Source organism: Phacochoerus africanus, chromosome 1, assembly GCF_016906955.1.
Source record: "Phacochoerus africanus isolate WHEZ1 chromosome 1, ROS_Pafr_v1, whole genome shotgun sequence".
Classification (NCBI taxonomy): Eukaryota; Metazoa; Chordata; class Mammalia; order Artiodactyla; family Suidae; genus Phacochoerus; species Phacochoerus africanus.
Window position 1 is genome coordinate 67,025,800 of NC_062544.1, and position 27,133 is coordinate 67,052,932.

Genomic DNA, 27,133 nt, shown 5'->3' on the forward strand with positions numbered 1-27,133 from the left:
TCTTGTGATAACTTATGGATTAAAATAACCTGAAAAACACACACATAGATATAAACTGAATCACTTTGCTGTATACCTGAAACTAATACAGGTAAATCAACTATACTTCAATTAAAAAAAAATATGTTGCTTAGAGACTAGAGTTCTTAGTTCTTGTTTTTTTAAATGAACTTAGTCTGTAAAATTATTCAGTCTACCCCTAATGATTTTTGCTGGGTAATAAAGTGCCTTGTTACATTTGGTAGATAATACAATGGCTATATGTGTATGTGTGTGTGTGTCTGTATATATATATATATATAATATACTCTCATAGTCCAAGACAATGAGTACCAACTCACAGGTCATTTACCTAACTAAAGTATCTACATGGATGTAAATGTGTATGCATACACAAAGTCTCTCTCATACACACACATACACAAACATGAGCCCATGTTACATTTATTGATATGATATAATTGGATATTTGAGGAGGTGATCATGATGTCAAATATTTCAAAAAATGTCACTTCATGTAGATAACATTTTCTCAAATGAAGTCATTCACTCCACAATTAAGCAATATTCATTTTACTCAGTGTAACAAGTCTGAAACATATAATAAGTTAATGCTGACAGTATCAATTGAACAGAGCAATTTTCCTCTTGGAATATAAAAATGAATAACATGAATTTACTTTGATGAATAAATTTTGTGATTGCTTGCTGATTGTTTTTATCCCTCTCACTATTGTGTAGCTGTTTGGCAACAGTATAAATATTTGCACGTTCTAAGTTAGAGAACAGAAAAAATTACATCTGGATTAGGAATATCAATATTATTATAAAAGTTAATGTAACATAACATATGATCAAAAATATGTATTTTCAAAGCAGAAATGCTTCCAGTTCAATTATTTTTACTCATTATATGTAGTAATTAGGCAAATAGAAATAATTAACTGGATAAAGTAAAAATTTCTCCCATGTCTAACATCAGAATGTCCAATTAAAAAGAAATTATACCAGAGTGTTAAATAAGAGTACATAAATGGGTTCTTATAGCCTTCCTCATTTAAATTATCACTTTCAATTTTTTTTCCTAAAAGTTCAAATTTATTCTGCCAACCTATTTCCTATAATGTATAGATAAGTCTGCAGGTTTTTTTTTTTTCATGAGATAGAAAATTTGAAAATATCTTAGTAGATGAGTATTAATGGACAAATATTTTCCAGCTTTATTGAGAACTAGTTGATATATATCACTGTGCAAGTTTAAGGTGTATAGCATGATGGTTTTATTTGCTTATATTGTGACATTACCACAATAAATTCAACTAATATCCATCACTCAGATAGATACAATAAAAAGAAAAAAAAAGAAGAAAAGTTTTCCTTGTGATGAAAACTCTCAGGATTTACTTTCTTGACAATTTTCTTATGTATCATATAGCAGTGTTAGCTATACTCATCATGCTATACATTACATTCTTAGTAGTATTTATTTATCTTATGACTAGAAGTTTGTACATTTTGACCTCTTTCCTCCAATTTCCTTTCCCCCACCCTTAGCTTCTAGTAATCACAAATCTGAGTCTCATCTCTTTTCCTATGAGTTTTTTGGGTTTTGTTTGTTTTGTTAGTTTTATTCTACATAAGGTATATAAGTAAGGTCATGCAGTGTTTGTCTCTGATTAATTTCCCTGAGGATAATGCCTTCAGGGTCTATCCATGTTGTTGCAAATGGTTGGATATCCTCATTTTTTTATGGCTGAATAATATTTCATTGCATAAAAATGTCTTTACAAATTCATTCCTCAATGGACACTTGGATTATGTCCATGTCTTTGCAATTATAAATAATGCTGCTATAAACAGGCAGGTGTAGATATTTTTTTTTTTGAGTTAGTGTTTTTGCTTCCTTTGGCTATATTCCCAAATGTGGAATTGCTGAAACATGTGGTAGTTCTATTTTTAATTTTTGAGGATTCTTCATACTATATTCCATAGTGGCTGTACCAACACACAATTCTCCTAGCAGTACGCAAGCGTTCCCTTTACTCCACATCCATAACAGAATTTGTTAACCCTTGTCTTTTCAATGGCCATTCAAAGAGGCATGGGGAGATATCTCAGTGCAGTTTATTTTGTATTTTCCTGATGATTAACAGTGTTGTGTATCTTTTCATGTACCTGTTGGCCTTCACACATATTCTTTAGAGAAATGTCCACTCAGGTTCTTTCCCATTTTTAATTGTTTTATGTTTGGTTTTGTTTGTTTTTGCTATTGAGTTGTATGAGTTCTTTACATACTTTGACATTAACCCCTTATCAGAAATATGTTTCCAAATATTTTTCTCATTCTACAAGTTTTCTTTTCACTTTGTGTACATCTTTTGATGTGCGGAACCATTTTAGTTTGATATAGTCACACTTGTTTATTTATTTTGTTACTAGTGATTCAGGTGCCATATCCAAAATATCATTGACAAGGAGTTTTAATTTTTTTTTGTTTTCTTTTCCTTTTAGGGCCGCACATGGGGCATATGGAAGTTCTCAGGCAAGGAATAGAATTCGGGCTGCAATTGCTGGCCTACATCACAACCATGGCAACACCATATCCAAGGCTCATCTGTGACTTACACCACAGCTTGTAGCAATGTCAGATCCTTAACTCAATGAGTGAGACCAGTGATTGAACCTGAATCCTCACAGACACTATGTCAGGTTTTTAACCTGCTGAGCCACAACAGGAACTCCATGGAGTTTTATTACTAGGTTTTCCTCTAAGAATTTCATGGTTTCAGATATTACATTTCAGTCACTAATTCATCTTGATTGAGTTAATTTGTGTGAGTACTGCAGAATATGGGTCCAGTTTCATTCTATAAATGAATATCCAATTATCCCAGCACCATTTACAAAAAAAACTATCTTTTTTTTTTCCATTGAGTGTTCTTGGCTCTCTTATCAAATATTAGGTGATGATATATGACTATGTTTATTTCTGGATTTAGGATTCTGTTCCATTTGTCTACTTATTTGTTTTTATACCTGTACCATATTGTTTCAATGACTACAGCTTTATAATATAGTTTGAAATCAAGAAGTTTGATGCCTCTTACTTTGATCTCCTTTCTGAGGATTTATTTGGCATTAGGGGTCTTTTGTGGTAATATAAATTTTAGTAGTGTTGTTTCTTCTGTATAAAAATGCCACTGGAGTCTTAATAAAATTGTACTAAATCTATAGATGGTTTTTGGTATTGACATTTTAACAATGTTAATTCTTTCAATACATGAATTGAAAGGGATACCTTTCCCTTTATTTGTGTCTACTTTAATTTTTTTCATCAATGTCTTACAGTTTTCAGAGTAGAGATCTTTTACCTTTTAGTTAAATTTATTCCTAAATACTTTATTATTTTGTGATATTGTAAGTTAGATCAATTTATTTATTTATAGAAAATTTCTTGTTAGTTTATATAAATGCCACTGATTTTGTATGTTAACTTTGTATACTACAACCTTACTTAATTTATTGATTATATCTGACAGCTTTTGGGTTGAGTCTTTAGGATTTTCTATGTATAAAATTCTGTCAACTGCAAATAGAGACAATTTTACTTCTTCTTTTCCAGTTCTGATCCCTATTATTTCTTTTCTTTGCCTGATATCTCTAGGTAGAAGTTTCAGTACTATGTTGAATAGGACTGGTGAGACTGGATACACTTGTCTTATTGCTGATCCTAGAGGAGAAGCTTTCAACATTTTATCACCAAGTATGTTAGGTGTGGGCTTGTCATATATCACCTTTATTATGCAGAAATATATTCTTTTTACGTGTAACTTGTTAAGAGTTTTTATCAGAAATAAATGTTGAATTTTGTCAAATTTTCTGCATCTATTGAAATGGTCGTATGATTTTTTTTGTTTGCGATATGAAGTATCACAGTGATTTATTTGCATATGCTGAATCTTCTTTTCATCCCAGGAGTAAATCTCACTTGATCATAGTGAATGAGGCTTTTAATGTGCTGCCAAATTTGATTTGCTACTATTTATTGAAAATTTTGTAACTATATTCATCTTGGATATTGATAGTGATTTTACACTATCATCACTAGTGCATACCACTAGTGCCATGTTGCATAATCTAACTATGACTGTTGCCAATTGAGATTTATATTACCTTTTAATTTTTTGGATGTGAATTGGTATTCTTTCACTTTCCTGCAAAAAGCATTTCTTATAGGACAAATCTGGTGGTAATGAACTCCCTCAGCTTTTGTTTGCTCAGGAAAGCCTTTATCCCCCCTTAATTTCTGAAGGACACCTTTACTGGTTCTATAATTCTTGATCAACAATTACTTTCTTTTAAAACTAAGTAATCTCATTATTTCCTGGTCTGAAAAGTTTCTGCTAAGAAATCCACCCAAAGTCTTGTTGGGTTCTCTTATATGTATATTCTTTTATTTCTCTTGATGCTTAAAAAAAATGTCTTTGACTTTTTACAATTTAATTACATAGTGTCTTGGTATAGCCCTATTAAAGGTCAACTTATTTGGGATCTTTTTGGTCTCATGGATCTGTCCATTTCTCTTCCAGGTTTGAAAAGTTTTCAGCTGTTATTGTTTTAAATACACTTACTAAGGTTTTTTTCTTTCTCTTCTTCTGGAATTCCCATAATGCAAATATTGCCTCTTTTTTCATTGAGCCCTATAATCCTGAGAATCTTCACTTTTTTTTCATTCTTTGTGCTCCTTTGCAGATAATTTCAAATGTCCTATTGTCCAGGTCACTGACTCATTTGCATGATCTAAGAGTACTTTTGAAACTCTCTATTTAATTCTTCAGTTCAATTATTATAGTTTTAATTGTAGGATTTTTTTTAATGGTTATTTCTCTAATGTCTTGTTTTAGTCATGTACTGTTTTACTAATTTGATTTAGCTATCTGTCTGTACGTTCTTGCATTTCATTAAACTTCCTTAATAGGATTGTTCTGAATGTTTTGTTTGACAGCACATAGATCTTCATTTATTTAGGGTAATTTATTAGAACTTTATAAGTTTCTTTTGAGGTTGTCATACTTACCTTATTTTTCATGATCATTGCTCTCTTACATTAGTATTTGCACATGTGAGTAATCAGGCTTCTCTTACAGACCTTATAGGCTTGCTTGGCCTGGGACAGTTCTTCACCAATTAACTGTTTGTATTCTTGGATATGTCTTCTGGTAATGTCCTTGGGACCAAAGTCAGACCAGAGTGTGCACTAAATACCCTGGTTGAGTGAGGTCACCAGTTTGTTGTGCAGAGGGATGAAGCCATGGGCTCTTCTCTCTGTTTAAGTGCCTCTGTACATATAGCTGTTGAATGAGCTCTTCAGCTTCTTGGGGTCTCTGGTTACATTCTCTGGTTGGACAGTTAGAAGTCTGCATTCAGAGGTAAACAGGGCCACAGATTAGATTCCTTGCCTGGATGCAGCAGCTCTAAAGCAGGTAAAGTTCTTGGTTTGTTGTCATAACTCCAGCCAGCTAGCACCCCAGTTCCTTTACTGGCTTTGCTCTGTAAACTATCCACTCTGCCTGCCTGCCTCTTGGCTCAAGTGCCACTGGACCTCACAGGTTCCAGGAATTGCTGCCAGCCCTTCTGGTAAAAATTGCGGTTGAAAGACACTCTCCACCTTGCCTGGGCTGGAGGGAGAGGGGCCACTTTAGGTTCTCTTAAATCCCCAAAGATGCTGATTGTTATGGCTGAGAAGTTATCCTCAGCCTTGACTATAAATATATCCTCCTGCCTGTGTATTGTATGGGAATACTCCATGCCTATTACTGGCCTTGCTCTGGGGGTAATCAGCTCTGTCTGCTGATCTTTCAGCAGCTCTGCTGGGCTGCACTGCTTCCAGGGTTGCACTGCCAACCCTTCTGGTTGAATAGGGCTGGAAGATACTCTCCAAAGGCTGTAATTCAGCTCCTTGCCTGGGCATTGGCAAATCAGAGTTGGAAAAACCCCTAGTAGGGGTTTGAATCAGGCATATCTGGATCGCACTGAGTTTCTGATCAGAGGGTTCTTCTGATTTGGTTCCGCAGATAAGCAAAACCACTGACTGGGATTACTCCTTGGGTGTTGTAGGTGTGAATTAGACCTATCAAGATCCATTTGCTAACTGTTGCAGGTCCCTCCTCCACTCCTCCATCACAGTCTGATTTTCAGTGGTTGAGCCCCTGCAGGTTCTCCTGCCATTCCCATGGTGAAAGATCACAGTGGCTCCCATAAAGTGACAAACAATACTGGGGAGATCTGTTGTTTTCCCTGGGTTCTCTTTTCCCATTGGAGGACCTGGAGGCTCAGGGTAGACCTCTGTAAGTGGTATCACACTGGCCTGGGGGAAGGGACAGTGTAGTCAACAGGAAGCTGCTTCTCTTACTCTTCTAATAAAGTCGATCATGGCCTCTGTGATGTTAAGGACATACTTCAGCCTCACACACATGTTCTCTCAGTGGTGCTTTGTTCTTGAAAGGTTCTTAGTTGTTCTTTTTGTGAGGAGGGGTGGGTGATGTCAGGAACAACCTATCGCCATACTGGTAAGGAAACTCCGAATGGATGATTCTTAATTTGTGAATGTCAGAATACTGACAGTCAGAGGATATTCATTATATGAGCTTTTGTCATTCTTAATATTGCTATTATTTTTAAGCATTCCCTTAAGGATATACAACACTTCTAATATTGTTACAAATAAAATAAAATAAGTGAGTTGCATACATAGAGATGCTTCCATATTTACATACATGTGCTTAATACTTATATGATGTCCAAACAAGCACTGAGCATCATTTTAATATTTTTTTCTCTTTTATATTTGGCATATTGTCATGTATAGACCAATTTCTTTCTACTTGCTTTAGCATGTATATTCCACTAGGAGGCCTCAAAAATGTATTCTGTAAGATAAGCATATGATTAATTGAGCAATGGATAAAACAATAAGAAAGGCTGATTGTTCTGATAAACACAAAGCATCATTTTGATAACTGTTACATGTCTTTTTTCGTTTTCATTTTTGTCATTTGGGCAGATGATTAAAGAGTATGGAGCCAAAAAATGTGAAGAAAAAAAAGATTACAGAGTTTTGTCAGAGAGTTAAGTAATAGCTTTAAATCTGTTACTTTTGCATTTTTTGGTTTATGTTAATTGGCGATTTTTAAAACCTTATAATTAGAATTCCCATTGTATCAAAGTTTTTACTACCCAATTTTGTTTTTGTGTGTTATGTAATTTTTCTTAGAGTGGGCTCCACAAATTGAGTAATTGTCAGGCCCCACAATCCTGACTTTCTTACTGTTTTGAACACTATTAAAGAAGTGACCTTATGGAGGACTATAGTCTTTACATTCTCCAATCTGAAGGTCCATGATCTAGTTTCCCTCTGTATGGCCAAACCAAGACCACTGCCTTCACTTCAACTTCTGTCTCTTTCTGTCTCTGATTTTGCCTACATCCATTCTGCGTAGTACCTTTTTTTTTCTTTTTCTTTTTAGAGCTGCATGTAGAGCATATGGAAGTTGGCTAGGGGTCGAATTGGAGCTATGGCTTATGCCACAGCCACAGAAATACAAGATCCAAGCCACACTGAAGACCTACAAACAGCTCCTGGCAATCTGGATCTTTAAAGCACTTAAGCTTGGGATTGAATCAACATCCTTGGGGATACTAGTCAGGTTTGATACCACTGAGCCACAATAGGCACTCCCTGCCTAGTACATCTTGATCAGAGTTTTTTTTTTTTAACATTATTTCACCTGTGGAGAAGTTCTCTAAGATGTGGATATTAAGGAGCCAAGGTGCCTTTTTATACCTGAGTTTTTTATCTATATTCAAAGTCTGTGTTTGTGGGAAGTAGTTTGTTTTATATAAATTTCTTATTTTATTATTGACCATTCACCCAGAAATAGTGTGTGAAAGCTTTATCCCTAAATCCTAATTCATAACATGGCTGCATATTGCAAGCGCCTTTATCCCAATCTGGTGAACAATGGAATCTGGAATTAATAGGAAAAGAAAACTTAGCTACAATAGTGTTGCCAAAATATCTAGAAACATAGGATGAAGAAGTAAAGTGGCAGTCACAGGGGGATGATGGATATTGATCAGAAAGCTGCTCTGAACAGGTGAATGTCTTTACTCTGGCCTGCCACAAAACATTTCTTGAGTCATTAAATAAATGCTACAGAATTTTCTTAAGCCCATTCCAAAGAAAATGCACTATCTTATGCTGACTAGTTCAAGTCAAAAGAAGAAACATCCTTCCATAATCCTAGGATACTCCCCTCGTGCTGATGGATATAAGAAATCTATGTGATAAAGTTTATCATGTCCACTAACACTATTTTATCCTCTACTATGTATCTGTCCTTAGCATTTGATAAATTATGGTTGCAATTTTTAGTTAAAAATCCAAATATTCTGACTGGTCTCCTATATTTAAAAAACAAAGAAAAAAAAACATATTGATCAAAGTCTTCCAAGTAGTCTTCATCTACCTACAAGTCACCATTCTCTGAGCAACAACAAAATGAACATAGTAGAAGGATACTGATGATATGCTTATTTGACACCATCTCTGCTTCAGAGATTACATAAAATAACTCATAGAACTCCTCCATGCATACCATTCCATTACACGTAACTAAAATTTGACTCTGATTCTCTGCCTTTTTTGTCATCGCTAATGTCCTTTGGTCAGCTGGTGTTTATGTTTATGCTTCTCAACAGTAATGTATTTCAATTTCTTTTAGACAAAAAAAACTAGTAAAATTTCACTCTCAATGGCTCCATGACATGACCTTGTGGTTTGGAGATCCTCGATATATGTATAGATATAGGTATCTATATGTTATATATACTTATTTCATTTTGCGAAATTTGTGAATCAAAAATTTATGGAAATTAAACTAAGTACTTGATGCAAAGAAAAAAGGGGGGGGTTAGTTTAACATAATTCAAAAGATCTCTCTGAAGAGGCAACTCAGTATACCTAATCCAGCAGTAAAATTAAAAAAGTATTTTTTAACTTTTTACTTTGTTTTTATTTGTGCCATCAACCTCGGAAGTCAAAAGTGAAAATGTGTTTATGTGAATTAAATGCTATTTTTAAGGCTATACTTCTGAAACCTACTCAAGTTTTAAATCAATGATATACTTTTTAAGTTAATAGATTAAATTTTAAGAATAATTATTGATCTCTTCCCACTTAATTTTTTTTTTTGTCTTTTTATCTATTTCTTGGGCTGCTCCCGCGGCATATGGAGGTTCCCAGGCTAGGGGTCAAATCAAGCTGTAGCCACAGGCCTGGGATCCGAGCCGCGTCTGCAACCTACACCACAGCTCAGGGCAACGCTGGACCGTTAACCCACTGAGCAAGGTCAGAGACCGAACCCTCAACCTCATGGTTCCTAGTCGGATTCGTTAACCACTGCGCCACAACGGAAACTCCTCCAATTAAAATGTTTTGACAGAGACAGTTACTTGAGCTGGAGAAACTTGATTCAGGAATAATTATTATTTCACATAGAATAAAGAAATCTCTAGGAAAAACACTGATCAACATTCAAATACTTCACTTGACAAATATACCTGTTTCAAATACTCTTCCTAAGGTTCATTATATCTTTCTATAACAAAGTAGGTATTTCTTTTCTTAATAAATATAGTATGCCTACCTATTTACAGTCTAATAATATTCATTTTCACTATATAAATGGAAACAGAATTGACAAGTTTTTGGAAAAGCTAAATAATAGAGTTTAGCACTACTGTGATCAAAACAATATTTTTTAGGTATTGTGGGTAAACTAGAATTTTACAATTAGAATAGTGGGAAGAGATAGATATGGTAATATTTTGTATTATCAAATGCTGTATTCATTTGGTAGTGCTCATTACATATGATTTCAAACTTTCTAGTTTTTATGATTCTAATTTATTCTACACATGTTTTTAACATATGCTAGAGTACTGGAAATATAATGAAGTTGTGGATTTTGAACACCAGGTAAAGTTTCTTTTCTTTTCTTTTTTTTCTGGAGATGGATACTGGTTAGAGTTGCACAACAATATCAATGCACTGAATGACACTGAAGGATACACTTGAAAATGGTTAAAATAATAATCTAGTTATGTTATTTCAGCACAGTAAAACAGCACCATTTTACTTACTATGAGAATGAACCAAATAGTTTAAAGGTTAAACTGTGAGCTATGACACCAGATTAGAAAGGTTTAAATCCTTGCTTCACAATTGATTGTTAGTACTCAGCCAAGTTCCTCAATCCTTCTGACATTTCCTTCAACTCTGAAGTGAGCTTTAAGTGAATATCTAACTCAATTTGAGAATTAAATGATATATAAAAGTTCTTAGTTCATAGTAAGGACTATATTTGAGACAATTTGAAACCCCAAACTTGCAACTCTAATTCCTATAATCCAGAATTTAATTAACTCTATAATTTTAAAATATGATCTATAATTTCTATTTTTTTATCTTCCAGTAATTAAACAATCATTTCTATGAGAATCAGAAACTACTATAATATCCCAATGATGGTCTAAGGATACCTACTCCTCAGTGACCTATTACATAATCTTAGAATTAGAAGAGGTCCAGGATTATAGAAGGTTCCTGAGAAATGCTGGCCTGTGTCAAAAACCTATAAAAATGTAATGATATGAAATACTCAATGTATTATCACCTGGGTACTAGACTATTAATCAAAAGACCACATACACACACCACCACTAACTTAAGTCCCACAGTTATGTTGAAGTGTATCTATGTATATTTTTGTCCTATAATATGCACATAAAAATCTATAAAACCACTATGTTCCATTTATCTTTAATGGTAACATACTGGAGAATCTCACTAGAAGACTGTCATCAAAATAATAACCTCTGCAATACTCATGCCTACTAACATCAATATCTGATTTCTGAAGAATGTTCTGCCAGAAATACCAACACTCAAAAGTGTTTTGCAACTACTGCATTTTGTTTATCATCTCTATTTTGCTGATATAAGGAATGTATCAATTAGACGATAATTAAGAATAAAAAATATAATGTATGACAATGCGATAACTGTGAAAACTGCAAAAATAATGTTAAGTATTAACTCGTATAAATAAATATAAATATGGATATATAATATATATATAATATAGATTATTACAAGATATGCAGCTTTTCACATAAATGGTAGACTAGAAAGTAAAATGAAATGACTGTAATTTAAATAATGATTGCAGCATCAACTTAAACTATGAAAAAATATACATTGGGCTCTTCTGTAAATATATTGTCAATATTGATTATGCACTATTTCTATGTGAAAATTACTGTTTGGAGTTTTGTCATTTTTTAGGGATTTTCTAAAATTCCTTAAACTTAAAGAATACTTAATCTTTAAAAATCTAACCTTAGAAATTAAATTTTAAACAATAAATAATTAGTATGTGTACGTGTACACATTTGTATGTGTGCATGTGTATATACACACATACACGCACACATATATATTTATACCTATACAGTCAAATCCAAATATTTGCAGTCATGTTCTATAACAACATCAACACAAACACTGATTTAGCGAATATTGAACCACTGTTTCTAGGGAAAATACAGGCTTAAAATTTCTGATCCCAACGTTATTGTCAATTGATTAATACTTATTTTATGTGTTTCTTTTTAAAGACCTACCTTATTTAATATATATTGTTAATTAATTTACATTGAATTAACAGACACTTTAACTTAAATCTGAATGAAACTTATCTAACATACATATTTTCTCTGTAATACTGATCACACCCTTCTTAGGTTTAAGGACAATATACAACACTTCAGAACTATGCATGCTGGCCATTTTAAACAATGGAATTACTAACAACAATAGCAGGAAAAAAAATAAAAAAAATTTTAAAAATGTACCACTACATAGACTATAATGAAAGCCCTTCTATGAAATCTGAAAGAAGGCGCCATTACTCAGAAGGAAACATACAAAGCCATTTGACTGAACGTTTTCACCTTGTTGTGTATGTTCACAAGTGAATAACCATGAAAACACAACCAAAAATATTGATTTTGGATTTACAAATAAATAAATATTTGTGAATAAAAATTTGCATATATGGAATCTGCAAAATAATGAGGATTGGCTATGAACACATGCACACATTAAGTGTATGTGTATGAGGAAATTTTATATCACTTGGCTAAGATAATTTGACAATCAATTATCAACATGCAATATTGCAGTACATTTTGGAGAAATGAATACAATGCATTTTTCACTAGAGCAAATGCAATCAATGACATAAAAAGGTTTGGGAAAATAAGATTATTTCAAGACTACCAGGTCTCCAGATATTTAGTAACCAAGACGAATTCTTGGCTTTATGTTTCTATAATTCATTTTAAAAGTCTTTTTCTGAAGTTTTATTTAAAAATACTAGTCATTATTATTTATTCTGGAAGTTGGAAAACTTAAAATAGTTTGAACATAAGAAGGTCATTTGATTTAAGCATTTATTTCATTACCCAAGAAAGGAAGACTTACTACTTAGTGAAGAAAGAAGTTTTGATATCCAGTGTCAGGTACACCTAAAAGAGAAACGACCTCAAAATAAATTTAAGAATGTGTTTCTGGAACATTTATCATTTTTAATAACAAAAATAACACAATTCAACCTGATACATTAGCTAATAAAATTGATACACATCATTGATTAGCATGGCTCAACCAAAATCCAGTGTCTCACTTTGTCTTTTCATTAGCACATTTAACTGTGTGGGAGAAAAATATATTTCTAACAAACAACACTTCAATAATTTCAAAACATTTGTCTCATACAAGCATGTGTAACACATAATTTAATAAGGAAACTTGTTTAGAAATGTTCATGGCAAGATTTCTAATTACCTTAAAGCATGTGCCTCAAAAAATGTGGAAATATGAGACAATTATTGAAATGCTTCCACATAAATATGCATAAAAGTTGGTAAATAATTTGAATAAGTCCAACCACTACTATTTTTGGAATCAGGTTATATAAATACACAAATGATAAAAACAATTTGACAGATCTGAATAATAACTAACTCAACATTAACTAAGCAAACTAAATATTAGCATGCTGAGTAAATAATTCAGTGCAGGAGACAAGAATCAGTAACATACATTTCTCTTAACTGTATATCACTTTTAAAGGAAAACTTTAATATTAGAAACAGCATAAATATTTTATATTCAAATATTTATAGACATTAATAAAAAGGAGATAGAAATGGTAGCAAGATAGAAGCTTTTAAATCCAACACATTTGCCAAGTAATAGCAAAACCCTGTGACTAGTTAACAAATCAAAACAAAACAAAATGTAGTACAGAATGAAGTTTACTGCAATCCCAATTTCACGTCCAAGCCAAAATGTTATAACATTTTTTATTCACATAGAATTGAAATACCTATAGATCTGTTTTTAGTTCTCTAATATTCATGAAAAAAGTTTTATAATGTGACATATGCACAAGAAGAATGTTTTTCATTTCACAACCCATCTTTCATTGGCAAAAAGCCACTATTTCAAGTATTTAGAAAACTGATTTCATGGGCTGGTCATGGCAAAATCAACATATTTCACAGTTTGGCACAAATTAATGAAAACAGCTGCAAAAATACAAATAATGTCAAATGCCTTTTAGATGTTTCTAATGAACAAAATGAATAAAAATTTAAATGTATCTCAATGGAACTTGACATTTCTTTCTTGATTTACAAGGGCATACAAAACTATAGCAATATGTTTTAATCAATTATTTGATCATACACTAAATTTTTAAATGCTATTTTCCTGATAAGAACAGGAGTATTCTTGATTTTTTCTTGTTTTTATATTTCTAAAGAATACTATATGTTTATTGCTTTTCATTTTCTGTCAATCAACACATTTGAGTCCAAGCTTTCTTTGGTATTATATACTTATTTCCTTTCTTTAAAACACAAAACAATATACAAAATCCAAAAATTGAGGACTGCTTCTTAATAAAATGCTTCTTAATACTGTGTTTAGTTATAATTGCAAACTGAATTGAGAACATCGCTTTTATAAATAAGAGAATGAATACATGTAAAATATTTATTCAACTAAGTAACTAACAATTGAACCAATAAAATGGTATAGCTGGTTCAAATTCAGCAACAAAAAGTAATGAAATTCTGATATACACCACAACAGAAGATAAACTTTGAAGATATTATGCTAAGTGAAATAAATTAGTTAAAGACACCACATATTTTTTGATTTCATCAATTTGAAATGTCTGGTATAGGCAAGTCTATAGAGATGGAAAGTAGACTGCTTAGGACTGGGGCAGTGACAGATGGGAGGGAAGGGGGAGTTAATGCTAATGGGAGGGAAAGGGTGTGGAACCAAGATGATTAAATTTTCTAAAATTTTTTGCAACTGTAAAACTCTGTAAATGTGCTATAAAACACTGGATTGAACACTTTATGTGGATGATTTGTATGTAAGTGAACCATACTTTAAAAAAGCTTTTATTAAAAAAAAAGAACCCAAGTTACAGAGCTTTAAAGTCTGCCAAAGGAATGATGAAATAAATTTGCTAATAAATATGCAGGAGAATGAATTTTGTGGATTAATTTTTCAACTCAACAGAAATCTACATGTTTATAGGTAATTTGTCAGTATGTGGGCTCTAGTCAAAGAGTATATAGCAAAGTCAAACATAGATATATTCTCCAAAAAATTAAGTAATCAAGAAGTAGATTTATTAAACAGTTTTCCAGTAAGAGATGTAAGAACCTGTTTATTCTGTGTATCCAAAATTTTAATAAGAGTTTTCCTTAAAAATTGTAAAAGAAAATGTGTCAGAGATAATTAGTAAAAAAATATTACATAAAAGTTAATTGCTTGTATTATTACTGGATATACTTCTGCACATTTCTGTTTTTTATTTCAAAGTTTTGGAAAATTTTTCTTACCACCTCCTCTGCTTCATTTGTAAATGATGTAATCTTGAAAGATTGTCCTTGATCATGCACATACACACTCACTCCACTTGTCTCATTTTGTTTGTATGTGATCATTTACATAGGTGAAACAATAAGTAATCATTAATGACACATATAGACAATGTTGAACATAACAGGTGTTGAACATAACAGGCTGAACATAGTAAGGGAAGCATGTTAACTTAGGTGTAAAAATGTTTGTAACTACTCTGATTGGATGTTGAAAATACTCTTAGTTTTTCTGTCTCATTGCTATGAAACAGAACTTAAGAATCTCTATTCAAAGGTTCTACAGTCATACATATAGTTTAGGGGATCTCCTCATCAGGTTTCAGACACCATATTTACTTGTCAAAGACACAAATTTTGCCCGTAGCTTATTGTAGATCCTTCAGGCAAAACTTCTAGTAAACAGGAATTCACCTGCTGAATGATAAAACTAAAAAATAATGATTAGTTCATCACAGTAATCAATCCTATCAAAATGGAAAAAATTCTCTTCAGGGGTCTGATAAAAATGTTTCATAAAGACTTGATCAATATTTTCCTGAGAGTAAGATATGTGATGAAAAGAATTCACAAGCATAACTTAGCAAGCTCCTTTAATTTAACTTAATTTAATTCAATTTATATTATAAATAAGTTCATTAACAGTGCATAACTGCTGTCAAAATCTTAACACATTCCACTTCTTTTCATACTCTGGTATTAATAATGCAGGGCACTAAAATTTGCTCCCTCCAAATACTGTAAATTTTGTCATGGATGCTCAGGTCTGGAGTTCCCATTGTGGCATAGCAGAAACAAATCCAACTGGGAACCATAAGGTTGCAGGTTTGATCCCTGGCCTCTATCAGTGGGTTAAAGATCCGGCGTTGCCATGAGCTGTGGTGTAGGTCACAGATGCAGCTCTGATCTGGCATTGCTGTGGATGTGGTGTAGGCCAGAGGCTACAGCTTGGATTAGATCCCTAGCCTGGGAATCTCCATATGCCGCGGGTGCGGCACTAAAAAGACAGGAAAAAAAAAAGAATGGATGCTCAGGCCTTATTTATCACTATCTTTTTCATATTATAGGGAAAATGGCATTTAATTTTAAGTAAAGATTAGTATTATTTTCCTTGAAAAGCAAAACACATCCTACCTTAGATACACAGAGTATGCATCTAATGTATTGCTTATAGTTTGTACTCAACCATCTATACTAATTATAACACACTGATTACTGGCTTCTTTCTCAGAGAAATCTAGGATGTTTGTATATATATATGTACTGAGAACTAGGAGGTAAAATTGTATGTATTACATATAAACACATCATCAGATTAGCAAAGCTCATTAGGAAATATGAACTGAGTTTTTCCATTTGTGTAAAATAGCAATTATACCAGAACTAAAGGACACAGATGCTCAGGACCATATTAAAGTCAGAAGCAAAAACACATCTATTAACAATTAAATGTAGAATATATAGAAATCAAGCAAATATACAAAAATTACTAATCAAGTCAATTAGAACTTTCTTTTAATCCTCACATTAGGGTTTAAAATCTGATATAATGTGATAATTTTATGATCTTCTACAGTAACTTTTATATATTATTGAATTTTTTTCGTCTTTGTGTCTTTTTAGGGCCGCACCTGTGGCATATGGGATTTCCCAGGCTAGGGGTCCAATCAGAGCTACAGCTGCCGGCCTATGCCACAGCCACAGCAACATCAGATGTGAGCCGTGTCTGCGACCTACACCACAGTTCACGGCAACCCCAGATCCTTAACCCACTGAGTGAAGCCACGGATCAAACCCACAACTTCATAGTTCCTAGTCTGATCTGTTTCTGCTGCACTACTACAGGAACTCCTTTTATTTTCAATTAGCACTTTGAAACCTTTGAAACATTATTCAAAGGTTTTAAATTGATCTTAATATTTTGAAAATGATATTTTATCTGGCATGATCTAAGTAGTATTTATATCATGCATTTTTCATAATTATAATTTTATTGTGTCCAGTGTAATTTTTCAGTTTTATAATATTAAACAGTATATAGTAGTAATTGCAGCTTATTCACTTCATCAACCATTATTAGAATTGAGAGTATCTGTAATCATTGTAATGACTATTTTTGTGAGCAAAACTAAATATCACTTTAGAAAGAAAAATAAATTTTCAATTATTCCTCACATTAATTAAATCATCATATATATATTTATTAATTTATTGGCTTTTATCAACAGCAAAATTGAACAAGCCTGGTTTGTCCAAAGATTCAACTTAATTAGTTAAACTTAGGCTTTTATGTAAATGTATCTTATCTCTCAAATTCTGTGCCTACTATTTTGTTTTAAAATTTGATATAAATATTATGTCAAAAAAAATAGCAGTTCTAAAAGCCTAAGTATTCATTCATCCAAAGAAATACTGATTAAACAATGATATATGGATTAAAATACCTTTACAAGAGATTCAAAATGCACCTTGGGAAATGACTGCTAAAACTACCTTAGTATAAATAAATTTCAAAAGCCTAAAAACATGATTTTCATTTACAAACTAGAAGAAATCCAGGTGAAAATTTATTCTACTTTTTAACTAATTGTGGAACAAGTAATAGTTTAAACTTGGTTTGAAGGAGAATTAGAGGAACAAAAATGTATAGTATTCAGTTAGCCACAATAGTACTGAAATTAATTGGCTTACCTTTACAAAACTGGGTAATATCCACAGGGCATTAATACATTTTTTTGTTATCATTTTTGTCAAACATAAATTCACAAAACAATATTTGGGCTATAATTAAATAATAAATGACAAAGCCAAACACAGATAAATATTCCTATAAGCTTAATGTTCTTAGGAGGAAGGCTTATTGAATGATGGCTTATGATACTTAAAAGGGCATGTGTATTTAACTTCATTTCTAAGTTTGAGTATTTTTCTTAAAAATTACTTTAAAAAATACTTCTATTTAGTCTAATCAAAGAATAGGTACTATGTAGAATTAAATTTTTATACCATAGTTGGGTTGACTATTTCTTGGCATGTTCTATAACAGTCTTCTCATATAAGAGAAGTAATTTTGGAAGATATGAGAAAAAACAGCAACTGAAAGAAAGCCACTGTAAATTTATCTAGAATGGTCAAAATTTAGTTCCATTATGGAGACTCCTATATTAATGGTCCTATAGTGTGTTCATGAAAGATACATTTCCACACAAATTTTCCTCCCTGGAAAATAACTAATAAACTTGAAAGTATGTGAAAAAAAAAATACTTATGGACTTTGAACTACAGGCAAAGCAAAACTGTGATCTTTAAATTAAACTAAGTAAGCCCTCTGAGTAACTGAACTTACTATCTGAAGGTAATTTCCTGACCATAATAGAAAAAAAGAAACCTAACAATGACCAGTGATCTTACTAGCTGAGAAAACAGGGAATACATTTGGAGGTTGTTAATATGGTTAGTATTTTTGTGGCAAAATATCAGAGAAGAGAGATGCAAAGGGCACTATAAAGAGAGTTGTTGGGTGTCCTTGAATCTTCGGCTCTGGATTCATCTGTGCCTATGTAGAAAACTCTATGAAGATGGTAAAAAATCCACTACTAAGTGGCTAGTTACCTAATTTCTGACATTTGTAGCTGGCTGAAAAGAGTTGAAGTTCAACAAGTCGAACCTGGGATAACTTGTAACATAGAAACATTTTGGTGGAGTATTCAAAAGAGTAAATTTCAATAAGAGGACTAAATTAGGCCTAGAATAAAGACTGCGGTGGATTTATTTACCCTAAAGAAGCTTAAAAGAAAGTCAGAAAAAGATTAAATCTATCCAAAGTAATTTATCTTAATGCTAGAATAAAATCAAACATTGTTAGAAATAGCAAAATCTGGTACTCTAGTACTCTAAAGTTCACTTCATCAATATTTATATATTCTGTTCTTTAAAAAATACTGATAATAAGATAAAAAAGCAAGATATACTTTGGTAGAAAATCTTTGAAAAAAACTGATGATTATTTTATATTAATAATATATAAAGAATTCTTATAATTCAATAAGACGAAGACAAATAATGAATTTTTAAATAAATGGCAAAGTATTTGAGAAGACTCCTTAAAAATAATATACATGCGGGAGTTCCCGTCGTGGCGCAGTGGTTAACGAATCTGACTAGGAACCATGAGGTTGAGGGTTCGGTCCCTGCCCTTGCTCAGTGGGTTAACGATCCGGCGTTGCCGTGAGCTGTGGTGTAGGTTGCAGACACGGCTCGGATCCTGCGTTGCTGTGGCTCTGGCGTAGGCCGGCAGCTACAGCTCCAATTAGACCCCTAGCCTGGGAACCTCCATACGCCATGGGAGTGGCCCAAGAAATAGCAAAAAGACCAAAAAAATAATAATAATAATAATATATATGGATGACAACCAAGTAGAGAAAAAGATATTAAGGCCATTTTTCCTTATGGAAATGAAGTTTAGCCATAATGAGATACCACTGTACAGTCAACAGAATGGCTAAAATTTAAAGCCTATAAAAAGAAATAAGTCACTGATATTATGTAAATACAATTTTAATGGAATAGATCTATATCTTGTCCATATTTCACTGGACATTGTCAGAGGGAATCTTTCATGAAAATATGACTTGAAACCAGTAAAGATCTGGCTTTATTTGTAAATATGATTACAGTTTGGCAAACATTTCAGGTGTTTTTAGATGTAACTAAAATGCACTGTTCTTGTAGAAAAATCAAAGAATGCTCTATCTAGTAGCTAAGGTAGTTCAAGAAAAGGGTGTGTAAATAAAGGAAGTTTAAAAAAAAAAAGACCTACAATTTATGCTGATGCCATCATCACTTAAACTGTAAAAATAACAACCCATAGTTTGTCTATTGAAAAATACTACATGAGTTCTTTTATTGAAAAAAACATGTATATATATATGTGTAACTGTGTCACCATGCTGTACAGTAGAAAATTGACAGAACACTGTAAACCAGCTATAATGGAAAAAAATAAAAATCATTATGTTAAAAAAAATATATAATGATATAAATAGCAAATATTGGAAAAAATAAATAGCTACTAGATTTATGTGAGCAATACCTTATTGAATAATAAAAAGAAGGCTTGAAAAATTAAGTGATATATACCATGATCTCATTAGTGATAAATAATATTTGAAAATTATCAGTTTGTCTCTAATTTAAAATATAATGAGGTTGCCAAGCAAATAGTATAAAACAATTGTTTTAGGGGGACAGAATTTTACAGCATCATAAAGGTCATTTGGAACAGAAAATGTTGATGTCTTCACCACATAATTGCATATAACACCATGAGATCAAATGTCACAAAGAATAGTAGATGGTGAGAAGAGTCTTTAGTTAATCTGATATTAAGAGGTTGGTGTAAGAGTAGGAGGAACCTACTCAAATGAGATTAGGATGAAGTCTGCAGTAACACAGAGGATAGCCAGAAATGTGCAGTGCTACAGAAGCCAAACTAGGAAGCTTGCAAAAATGTAGCAAAAGTTAGCAGTGTTTATTCCCAATTAAAAGGAGAAATGGATAGCAAACTTGGTAATGCACAAGGGTCGTGGATTTTTAAAATAAGAATCTATAGTGAAATGTAACTACCAGAAGTCAGATTATTGTGAATTAATAATAGGTGAGTTTATCAAATAAATGAATATTAAAAACAATGAAGATTTGCTGCATAAAATTAAAAACAGACATAGGGGCCTGTGGGTTGTGCAAGCTTGCTTTTTTTCTTTTTAATTGGAATTATGTTAGTTTGGTAGGGAAGGTGGGCATTTTCTAAGCAGTGATGATGATTCAGTAGAGAAGAACAGATATGTTTGTGAATGTTGTAGGCCCCAGCAACGGGTATATAAGAGAGGCATAAAACCGAATTCTTTGAGGTGGAGACATTAATTGAACTTTTAAGTTATTGCAATATCCACATGATTTAGTCCAAAATCACCATGAAGAATAGTAAAGTTTGTGCTTGGGGCGGAGGGGGATTATGAGCTAAGACGCAAACATGAGTTTAAAAAAAGGTAGAGGAGTTCCCGTCGTGGAGCAGTGGTTAACGAATCCGACTAGGAACCATGAGGTTGCGGGTTCTGTCCCTGCCCTTGCTCAGTGGGTTAACGATCTGGCGATGCCCTGAGCTGTGGTGTATGTTGCAGACGCGGCTCGGATCCCAGGCCGGTGGCTGCAGCTCCGATTCAACCCCTAGCTCGGGAACCTCCATATGCCGCAGGAGCGGCCCAAGAAATAGCAAAAAGACAAAAAATAAATAAGTAAATAAATAAAAAATAAAAAAAGGTAGAGTGGGAGAGAAAGAATAACAAAAATCTTTAATATTGCCAATTATTCACCAAATGACTATCTTCTTTATATTCTCTGCTTTCACCTCCTGCTCCATTTTGCTCACTCTGTTTCAATCACACTAAAACTATTTTCTCTCCAAATTCAGCCATCTTTTATGTCTTTACTGAAAGGTACTTTGTCACTGAGAGGTGTGTAAACTAAATGATTTAAAGTTACGAACCATGCTTCTTTAACACAAATCCTCCTTGTCCTATTTTACTCTTGTCCCAATAATTGTTATCTTCTAACAAATCTATTAATTTATTCATCACCATTTATCATCTTTCTCCACTCACCGCATTGTAAGTGTCATGAGAAGATGATAATACAAGGAGTGGTAGTGAAGAATATCATTTAGATGGAATGGTAAGCTTCAAATAAGGGGGGGTAGTAATCTGAAACTGCCAAGGAGAAGTGATTAAGATAAGTAATTTACCTTATTCTCTGAAGCATGTGAAAACAAATGATAAAACAATTTCCCCTGGAAAGGACAGCAGCTAGATTGGATGATGTATAATATTCAATTGGGTGATATAGGTAAAGGGAAGATTCTGAAAAGAAATTGAAAATGCAGAAGAGTTTGAGGGTTACTTATCTTGTACTCTAAAGCAGATAGCCAAATTTTTGTCAGGAAGTGGAACATTGGGGAGATGGTCTGGATCAGATGCTATGCCCATTGATATGTGAATGACAGTTTCACAGAAACAGATCATCTGAAAAGCTTTGAAAAATCAAAGAATAAAATAAATACATAGGTGAGGCAGGACAGCTTGAGTTTTGATGCTTTCCCTGGAGATAAAGTGAATGGCTCAGTATGTGGTTTTGAATATTCTCTTCCCAGTTAAGTTAGTTATACTGCGAATGATTGTATGTTTTTATGTCAGATCACTTTCATGCTTAATCTATGAAGACATTGTGTTTAAACAATTAATGAGTAAGGAAAAAATAATACTTTCAAAAATTGTCCAAATTGTCCTTTTTGGAGGCAATTTCTTTGGGTCAGTTCCATAATAAATTCATTATAAAACCACTATGCTTTATAACCACAAGGATTGTAAATGGAATACATTTTCTTACCTGTAAAATAAGATTAATTATTTCTAAATTGCCTTCAGGTCATATGGATTTTATTTTTTTAATTTTGTTTTACTCAGATTAAATGGCATGGCCACAGAAAAAAGGTGTCTTTATTCGTGAAAGAAAGGACCTAGTTAAGGTAGGAATTATTTTATGTAGAAGAGGAATATTTTTCTGTTTATTGAAGTCATTGAATATATATTAAGGCATTGATTTCATTACTGTTGATAGCCTGAAAAACATATCTACACTTCCTAAAGATACATCTACCTGGCCATCATTAACTTTTTAAATTATCATGACAAATACCGTATTTTAAAAGATATTAATTGGGTAGCTTTTATTGTGGTCTCTTTATGAAATATAAAAGATTAAATTTTGTTTTAGGCTTAAATTTTTCACAAGATATAGAGTGAATTTATGTGACTTCTAAACTAATCATGACTTCAATACATATCATTTTGAATAGTTTCCTAAGCATTACTTTTTAAAAAATTAAGTGAATATAAATAAAAAGAGAAATAATAGGATGTTCAAAATAGCCAACACAGAGTTTGTGCCAAATATATTAATGTGTTAACACATTTTTCCCTTAAGTACATGTATAAAGATACGAACAGGCCTTACAACACCACCAGTTCTAATTCACCAGTTCATCTATAAAGAGCATACTCTTTATAAAGAATATACTCTTGTCTCATATTCATTAAGACAAAAATTAAATGACAGTGCCTAGTCCAATGGAATTATCTTTCACATGAGGCTTACTGATTATATAGGAATATCCTATTGTTGTTCAACATAGGATGGATAACAACATACAATCAGCAAGTGTATGTACAAGGCCAGGAATTAAAAAAAAAAAAAATTACCTGGTTCTTACATTTACCCTTGCCACAAAATGTGGTCCAATTATTGTCCTGGTCCCAGCAATCAGATTACCTACACTTCTTTCAATGTGTTTAAGTGTGAAAGGGGTTGCAACTTCTGGAATTGTTCCCCCTAGTATTATCCCTCATAGAGAGAGTCTGTGGGTGTCTTCCCAAATCAGGAGACTAGGAAAGATATACCTGAATATTTAAGAGTGGGTTGCAAATTATTTTTTCTGAATTCCTTATTTAATTTCAATGGGAAACCAATTATGGAATCATTGTTAGAGGGATAAAAACTGTGGGCACAGAATTTTTTAAAAGTCAGTGGTGTATTTCTAATAGCTAAACAGAAAAACTGAACAAAGAAAAGTAGTATTTCTCAAGTCATTATGCCCTGATTTAATTGCTTTTTATATTTCAAGTTAATGAACACTTTCGCACCACAAATTCCTCCAGATCCACTCACCCAAAGGGATGCAACAGTTATGACATTCATAAAAAGAAAAATAATTGATTTTATTCCCATAAGCACGACCATGTCAACATAACATTCATATTTCAATTCCTGGCTAATGCAAGGGAGTTACTAGAGTTTTTCATATGTATTCGTGGCTTTCAATAACTTCTATCTTTTGCCACTTCTATCTAATCATTCTGGGTGATTGAATGAAACACAATGTGATATTTTCTCCTGATATTAGCCTTTGTATTGTTACAATTAGGTAGGAAAAGTGATCCAAATCTAAATAATTTTCCTAATACCAAATATTGTCCCTATCTAATCTCTTTATATTAGATCAATTCTAATACTGACTGCCTGTGGCTTAGACATCCAATACTAAATAAATCAGCTGATATCAATGTAAAGGGAAATGCAGTATGAACCATGGTACATCTGGTAGAGCAGTTATGGGTTATTGAGTTGTAGCAGTTAAAGAAAGATGGAGAGGTATTTTTTCACTGTTTTTTGGTTTTATTTTTGTTTTTGTTTTTTTTGAAGCAGACGCAGACCTGGTCAGTCTGTGAAGAATTTATGGTGATCTGCTTTATATTTTAAAATGAAATTTTGAAAGACATTCTAATTGAAACTAATGATACTTCAATTAATGCTTGTGCCCATTTTATCAATTATCATCTCTTTTTGCTAATGGAATTCAAGTTTTTTGGTTGTAGATATCATCATTCTATCTACATTTGAATAGAAATAGCATTCATTTAAAAAATGTCATCAGGAATTGACCAGCTGCATGGTTTGAAGGGCACCAAGATATATTTGTATTACTTAATTACATGATATACCAGGTTAATGGTGAAAGTTAATTTGAGAGTTTCTTAAAGCAGGGAATAAAATTTTAGCTTACATATTATGAACTAAGATACTTGACAACAAAAGAGAGTTAATATAACAACCTGTCATTACTTAGATTATATGATCCTTTATGAAACTTTAAATTATTTCAAGTACATAGGAACCATTATAACCATATGTGCACAATAATTTAACAAAGGAATTATAATATTGTATTAAGAAACATTAAAGAACCACTAAATATTAATACATACATACCATAAAGAGACTAATTATCTCATAATTAATCTATAGATTTAATGAAAATTCAATCCAAAAATCTCAATAAAATTTTACACAGAAATTGATATTCTAATTCTAAATATACTATATGAAAGAGAAAAGAGGCAAGAATAACTAGGACACTTATAAACAGGAAGAACTGGAGGTGGTGATTTGCTATTTTGGATGATAAGTTATTGCGAAGTTATACATTTTCTATTACTTTGCATGAACAAATACATGTCTAGTAGAGTAGTATGGACAGCACATAAAAAGACCCAACTTCTCTGGAACTTAATCTTATGAATGTGCTACATGTCATATCAGTGGGAAATCAGAAAAAAAAAAAAAGATTATGTGTATGACAAATAAAAGTACATACTGATTTAGAAAGATCTTCTCCCATTATGTGGCTTGTCTTTTCATTGTATTTATGGTTTCCTTTGTTGGGCAAAATCATTTAAGTTTAATTAGGTCCCATTTATTTTTATTTTTATTATTTTAGGGGAAGGTTCCAAAAAGACATTGCTGCAATTTATGTCAAAAAGTGTTCTGCCTATGTTTTCCTCTTAGAGTTTTAAAGTATCCAGATTTACATTAGGTCTTTAATCCATTTTGAGTTTATTTTTGTGTATGGTGTTAGAGAATGTTACAATTTCATTCTTTAACATGTAGCTTTCCCGTTTTCCCAGCACAATTTATTGAAGAGACTGTCTTTTCTCCATTGAACACCTTTTTGATTGGTCTTGGGTGGTAACTTGCAGTTTTGATTTGCATTTCTCTAATAATTAGTGACATTGAGCATTTTTTCAGATGCCTGTTGGCTATCCACATATCTTCTTTGGAGAAATGTCTATTTAGGTTTTCTAGCCATTTTTCAATTGGGTTGTTTTTTTCTTGTTGTTGAATTGCATGAATTTTTTGTATATTTTGGAGATTTAAGCCCTTGTCAGTTACATTGTTTGCAAGGATTTTCTCCCATTCTGTAAGTTGTCTTTTCATTTTTTTAATGGTTTCCTTTGCTGTGTAAAAACTTTTGAGTTTAATTAGGTCCCACTGGTTTATTTGTGTCTTTCTTTATATGGAAATACAAGAGACCTCAAATAGGAAAAGCAATATTGAAAAAGAAAAATGCAAATGGAGGAATCAAACTTCCTGACTTCAGTCAATACTACAAAGCTACAGTCATTAAAACAATAGGTACTGGAACAAAACCAGAAATATAGATCAATGGAACAGGATAGAAAACCCAGAAATAAACTTAAGCACCTATGGTCAATTAATCTCTGACAAAAGAGGCAAAAATATACAGTGGAAGAGAGATAGTCTCTTCAATAAATGGTGCTGGAAAAACTGGAAAGCTACATGTAAAACAATGGAAGTATCTAATGCTATACACAAAAATAAACTCAAAACGGATTAAAGACCTATCTAATGCCATACACAAAAATAAATTCAAAATGGATTAAAGACCTAAATATTAGGCCAGATACTATGAAACTCCTAAAGGAAAACAGGCGGGATGCTTTTTGACATAAAGCACAGCAAAATCTTGTTTGATCCACTTCCTAGAATAATTAACTAAATTTTAAAAACTCATATCATAATCTAGAGTGACATGGAGATAATATAACACATGTTTATATGTAAATATATATTACAATATAGCTTCATGGCATTTATCTAGTAGTAGTTTATTGACAGTGCAGTGTTATATAGAGTATTCAAGAAAGCACTGTAAACAAAACATACCCTACTCTATTTTCTAATGCTAGTTTCATATAAGCAGCAGTGATATTCAACATGTGACTAATCATGCTTTTCAATTTTTAATTTTCAATGTTCAATACATTTTGTTTTATTTATCATTATTTTGGTTTTGTTTGTATTATTTTCTCCTACTTGGTGATTGCATTTTTTGCTTATTTATTTTATTTACTATTTAGTGAGTCAAACAATTTGGTAAATTCCCAAAATTCTCTAAAATAACTCAGCAAACTTAATAGGGAAATTATTTATAATTAAATGGACCCAATAAAACTGTGAATGATATCCTTTAATATCCTCAAAAGAGAGATAAAAGTGGTTTCCTTACAGTGCTAATAGCTCTTCATTAAGTTATATATGGTAACTGCTAAGTATTTCAATTTTTGTTTACACC